Raw genomic sequence first — 7,076 nt, forward strand, 5'->3', positions numbered from 1 at the left:
GTTGACGACGGACGGACGACGGACGACCGACGACGGACGACGGACACAGGGCGATCCTAAAAGCTCACCTTGAGCACTTCGTGCTAAGGTGAGCTAAAAATAGAAAAATAGAAACTGGGGCTTACATTAAAGTCTGGGTTTTCTTTGCGTGTACCTCCAAAAGAGAGATTTTCTGAATTGTGTCGTGTCCGTGGTAATTCTGTAGTGACATTATGAAAAGGTTTTCGTTGGGTTAAAAATGTTTGAAGGGGATCAAAATAACCTGCAAGACAGTAACCGTCCAGGCAAGCCTCTTGCTGCAGCAACAAAGAATAATATAGTTGCCGTTAGGGTGTGGTAGAAGAAGATGCCCGATATCCTTGTTCCAACAGAGATCACACTATAGGCATTTCAGAAGGGATCGTCCATCGCATTCCTGTAAACGTGCAGTATTTAGGTCATGTTAAAAGGGGTGCTTATCTAAAAGATACTGGCTGAATAGCGAACAGTGCAGATCATGGTCAGACTGCACGGATGTGCAGGCTGATCATGATCTACACTGGTCGCAAAAGCAAAACCAATCGTGTCCAGAATGGTTAGTGTTAATACTGTATAAGTAGATATTTCCGCGGGTCGAAAAGCTAGCGAAGTCCAGACATTTGGCGTGCGGAAATATTTGCGAATTCCCAAGTTCCGAATGGCGTAAAAATAGCACTTCATAAGAGTTTATAATGTGTCTGGCGTAAAAAGTGCATTTTTTTCTGCATGACAGTATTATTATCCTATATATGGATATTAAATTATAAGTAAAAATAAGATATATATATAAGATAAGGTATAAATATTACACATGATTGTAGTTTAAGTTATTCGCGAACGTGCCAGACATTACTAAAATAGTTGCTAGTTTTGTATCTTTTAATAAATGGAAATTTAATAAAATTATGATTATCTTCATCTTTTTAAGTGTAACCAAACAACTCGGACATTTTTACGTATTTAAGGCCGAAAAGGGTATATTAAACGTGTAAAGTGTACAATCTAAGTCAATTTCTCTCGTTTACTACCGCTGTATTTTATGATTGGTTGGCTGATATTTATGCTGGAGAAAATTTTGGCGAATTTTGTCAATTCGCGAAATTCGCCAATATTTCCACCTCGCTAACTTAACTACTTATACAGTACTACATAACTTGTTCTTTAACAACACAAACAGGGTCTGAATAGGTGGTATCTTAAGGCAAGTGGTCTCTAAATAGACGTGGTCTCTCGAGAAAGTTCAACTGTAATAGACAATGACAAAATATATGGAATCACTCTCGTTTCGCCGATGTTTTGAGGGATAAACGCAAAACTTTTTAAATTGTATATGAATAAAGGACAAGATGCAGTAGTTTCGCGCTTATTCCTCAATTTGTTTGTAACATGGTAAAGTCAGATGCAATATTTTTCAATTGGTGTAGCGAGATTGAACTTGCGTGTAAAACACATTACATGTGCAAATATTGTAAAATGCAGACTTATGTTTAACGTGTATTTCAGATACAGAGTGACAATTTTTGCCTCCTAATTAGAGGCTGATGTTTACGTTTTATGCACGCTGCAGAATAACTGTTGATTAAGAAAAGTCTGACATGATTGAGTGGAAAAAGTAGGATAAACACTAAGATGGCAAAATGCCTCGATTTAAGCATTCGTCATGTATCTTAGGATTTTAACGCAGCCAAGCAAATTCTGAAATTCTACCACTCCTTTTTTTCATTGAGCTCCAAAACGTCCAGTATAGTTTTATAACGTACTATAGTATTTGCGACCAGTATTCATATCAATGTCAAGATAAAAATATTTATTATATGCCTACATAAATTCTGGCAAAAATACAGCTTGTATTTCACAAATGAATATGAACAGGCAGAAAAAAAAATTTTGTATTGTATGTTGCTGGACTACTTTCATTTAATATGCATGGCCTGACACAGTAAATGTCGCACACAAAAACATTTCTATTTCAACATCGACAAACATTTAAGATTCCGTTCGATAACAAAACAGCAAACAAAAAGGTGCTAGTATATAATTAAAAGGTTCTTACAACAGTAACTAGATCTTGGTTTTTGTTCTCGGCTCTCATGGATTTTGCAAGGATGGATCACTATCCACCTATCAAATCTCACCAAACTAAAACATCATGCATGATAAACTCATTACTAAAAAGATTTGGCAGCTTAGAAAATACCATACATGCGGTAACTATGATATTTTATACCCTGTTTTATATATGACTAAAATGAAATAACCATCAATACTTTTATTTGCTACTCAATCTGTCGTACTAAACACATTATGTTACTCGTTTGTGAACAGAGAGCAATATCTAAGACATAATATGGTTGTCCGTGTATTTTTTGAGCAAAATAGTATTTATGTTAAAACGTAGATATAAATTTGATCAAGGACTAATATCTATTTAAGTTCTTAGCGGAGGGGGAAGACAGCGGCTGTGGGTGGCCTTGGATGCCCGTGTTGCTTTGACAAAATGGACAGTAACAGACAGGAAGCTGACACGACAAACTATCTCGTATTTATATATGACCTGTTGCCGTCACCAGCCAATCTACACAGACGCAGAAATTTACAAGATCATCCCATATACCAACTCTCATGACTCTGTGCTAAGATAGAAAGCATGAAACTGTCAGCATGAAACACATCTCTAAGCCAAGGTCGCTACAGACAGAGGCACGACTGAACTCTGTGTGATCATGCCGACATACCGGAGTGCGTGCGAGGGAACCAAGTATGGAAAGAAACAGATACCGCAGATAGATGATCAAGCTTATCAAGGAAAGACAGGCCATTTCCAAGTAAGTATCAGAAGGGACATATGTAGTTAAGGACTCGGACCAGTGGGAGATGTCTATGGACCTCCGAGATAATGTAGTCTTCCAGATATCGCCCAGACAACACTGAGACTGGACATCGTCATATGGTCAAACAGTGGAAACGAACCAAGTGTTCTAAGCTTCAGGAGCAGTGTAGAGATCGTTGATGGTGTACATGGCTCTTCGCTGTGGAGGGTTTGGTGCGGTGACGTCACTTGTGGTATAAGGACAATCAGCTGGTTTTGGCTAATGAGAGATAAGAGCTAGTAGTCAACCATTCACATGTAGTAACTGATCCCCGCTACCTCCTATAGGCCTAGAGTGTTCCGAGATAAAAAGAAATGTCTTGTTATTGTTCGGTTTAACGTGAAGCCGACAAAATTGTAGGTGACATGGTGAAATTCCAGCATTTCATGACGGAGGAAAACCACAGATGCCTCTCTGTGCATTATTTTCAAGCAACTGATTGAACCATCGACCTCCTTATAGCCAGCTGAATGGCTTCTTTACATGAAATAAATCTATATCCCCAGCGAGATGGTTCGAAGCCATTGATCTTAACCACTCAGCTAAGGAGGCGCCTCCCTATCCCGCGGGATAAAAATCAACGGAACACTCGTTGCCGGGCAGTTCCATGATCAGTGCTTTTATGGTACGACGGTGTTCAAAGCATTTGTCTTTGCATCGGCGTTTTTGTTTTCAATCAAAGTAATTGATACGTTATGTCTTTTCAACCCCGGTCCAGATTGATGTATATGAGAGATAGATAACTTAGTCAATTGAAACTGGACTAAACATCCGGAACTCCCGTATTGTTATGTACAAATTGTTTCTATGGAAGACCACGTGACAGAATTTATTTAATCACCGTTGTATAATCTACACATCATAAACAAACAAACGAATCAGTGACAATCACAGATAATACATTACCACATGGACTCTGAGTTGTTATATTTAGGATCATGGAATCGTATAATAGAGTTCCACATAAGCTAATTCTACGGGTGGGGGTCTTGCACGTTTCATTACCTCTCAAGAACAGACTCAATCAAATCGAGTTTGCGATTATTTTATATAGCTGCATTCTGTGCTTCCAAGCGGAAAGGGTCATCTTACAGATTTTATTTACTATCATTAAATACGGAAAAGCTGAAAATGTCCTTATTTCTGGTAAACAGATGTACTGACAGTTTTATCAGTCTGTGCGGTCTTTAAAGTCTTGTAAGGTGGGTTTAGTCTATCCTCTATCGAAGGAAGTATAATATTTCAGTTTAAATTGAATTAAAAAAGCTCGATTGTAAAGAAAGCTTATCTGAAAAGGGAGGCTGCAGATTCCTTAACATAACTTTTGATTATAAATCCACAATATAGTGATATAAAAGGTAGAAAATATGTACAGTAAATCCTGCTTTAGGGGTCAACTCTATTAAGCAGCCAACCTGTCTTAAGCAGCCAGTGTCTCATTTCCCAAAAATGGTCTTTCATACTATAAATAAACTGCATTAAGCAGCCTTCTGCTGTAAGTAGCCACTTTTCCCCACTCCCTTGGCTGGCTGCATAAGACATGTTTTACTATACTTTTCATTTATAAGATCAAAACACACCTATAAATTCGTAAAAGAACATGGCACTTGCCTCTCTCCAGTTTATGATCTTCATATTCTTGCGAAACTCAAATATGTATAAATAGTACATGACCTTTTTCAGCGATGCCAGACAGCAAGTCGGTATGGTCATACTTGACTTCTCCAAAGTTCCGACAATGTTAATCTTGTGAGTGAATGATACTGACGACTAAAGCGTACCACCAAGAAATGGTGCTAGGTTCTTACTCTTCCTATGCCGCAGGCATGCTATCGCTAATACAGTTATATCACACGTTAGGTTACTGTACGGTAGCTGACAATTGCCTTCTTTACAGCACAGTAGAATCACACCAAAACTATCACACCCCTAGAGATGACGTTTTAAATGTATGGGCTATTAGTTGATGAATAAAGTTTAACGCTGAGATCTGTAACCGAGTCTGCTATTATTCTGTTTAGTTGCATGCTATGCTTCCAAAGGATCGTTTTACAGATTTTATTAACTATCACAACAGCAATCTTTAAGTGCCGTTTGGCGGCTGTGGAGGGTCTCCCCGTGTTGTTATATTTCCTGCTCCTTTGGGACCATGGAGTCCATTCAATAGATTGGTAGAAGAGTCTGCTTAAGCCGGTGCTAGGGGACGTGAGAGGTGTTGCAGATTTCATTACCTTTCATGAACAGACTCAATCAACCCGAGTCTGCTATTATTCTGCTTGGTTGCAAGTTATTCTTCCAAAGGATCTTTTTACAGATTTTATTAATAAACATCAACAATACACCATTTAAATTTTACTCTTTAGATATCACCATTATCCAAACTAGTGAAGTAGAATCCATACTCTCTGAAGACATAAAATCGGATTCACACAGCACCAAACTAACTAAGAAGAAAATTCTTCACTTTGATACCTAAGAGCAAACTAACTGATTGTTCCCAAACCATCAGAAGATTAGAGTACTACCCTTGTTCGATGTTCTCTCGAATGAAGCTCAGCAGTTCGAGAGCCCATTAAATGAAAGAAATTAATCGGTTTGGGAAAGTGAAGCGTAAGCTGCAAGATTTTGATCTGGTAACTACATATTGAGAGAATAAAAAAGTATTACAAATATGCTGGAAGATCTACTACTCCCACTACCCCCATTCCCTTCATTACAGGATCGACTCAAGATGTACCCTCTCATTTCTTCTACAAGATGGTTCATGATTTCATTTTGTTTGTTCACCTCTAAAACCAAAACGTCACATTAAACCTAAACATTACACATTCATGACATTGTAACAGACTGTATAGAGAATAACATTACTGAAAATCGAGTGATGAAGAATTAAATATTTTGAAACTGCACAGTGTAACTATGTCTTCTGTAAAGGAATATTGATTTGAACCTTCTGGATGAAAATTTTTTGATGACAACTTAAGATGGTACAGGTGGACGACTCCATAAAAGCCCGTCGAGAATGAGACGTTTTTAATATTGGTCTTCTCGTTTTGGGGAGGCTGCGATTTTGGTACGTGGCATTCCCTGTTTGATATTTGTCTTTGTTTTTTTCTGACATGTTTCGTCGATATCTTAACGATGTTTCTCTCGATTTTTCTGCTTTCTTCATAGTCATTAAGTACATGATTTTTCAGGTTTTCATTTTATACATAATGTATATTTTTACACGAGTATTTTCTGTGATTTATACGTGGTACCTATGAATGTTAGGGATTAACCTGGCTGGGACAACTTTTATTTGCACCGCCCATGGTGGAGATTAACAGTAAGAGTTTGTGCTAAATTAACCGGTTTAAATGAAACGATGATGTTAAAGCCACTGACCGTTTATTGCGTTCAAACGCGGTGCCTTACTTTGTTCATTTATATATTTGTTTTGTACTAGCTGTTCAACTGTTTTATTTTGTCTATGTATGTTTGCGTATCTCTCTAATTACTGCCATACATACATCCCTGCAGGGTTTTGTTTTGGGGAAACTGCATTCGTATTACATGGCTATTCCTATTCTATCTTTGACATTTTTGTTAACACAGAACTTCAGGAGAGTTCTTTCTCAACTTAAAAAAAAAACCCTGACTTCCAAACGAGTATATACCTAACAAGCTCCATCTCTATGTCTTGTTTATTAAGTTTCAGATTAAGAAATGAAAGATCTCTCTGAGTACATTCAGATTTTTTTAAAAATGCCTAGAATTTTTCGTTTCCATTTTGGTTAACTGCCCCCAATGAATATTATCTGGTGTCCATGTAATTGTATCAAAACACAGCGAAGCTCTAATTAATTAATAAGTCGTGTCAATCAGAAAACAAGTTATCCATCTCGATTACCTCAAAATAAGAAAAAAGCAAATATACCTAAACGCTCGTTTTAAAACTCTTGTCCAGACTGAGTTTACACAATATATCATATCAAAAAAGGCGACATGTTTATTGTTCATGCTTTAAACTCCTCTTTAGTAATATTACTTATTGCTGATGTTGTTTGCTTGACAATACTGAAATATCCCACTTGGTTCTGATCTACCACTTTTAACCTTTGTTTTCGCTTTTACCGGCTTTTCTAAAATAGAGAAAAGTGGAAACTTCACAAGTCGCTCAACACGACAAAAACGAAAATGTTGCAG

The sequence above is a fragment of the Mercenaria mercenaria genome, chromosome 2 (assembly GCF_021730395.1).
Source record: "Mercenaria mercenaria strain notata chromosome 2, MADL_Memer_1, whole genome shotgun sequence".
In the NCBI taxonomy this organism is placed as follows: domain Eukaryota; kingdom Metazoa; phylum Mollusca; class Bivalvia; order Venerida; family Veneridae; genus Mercenaria; species Mercenaria mercenaria.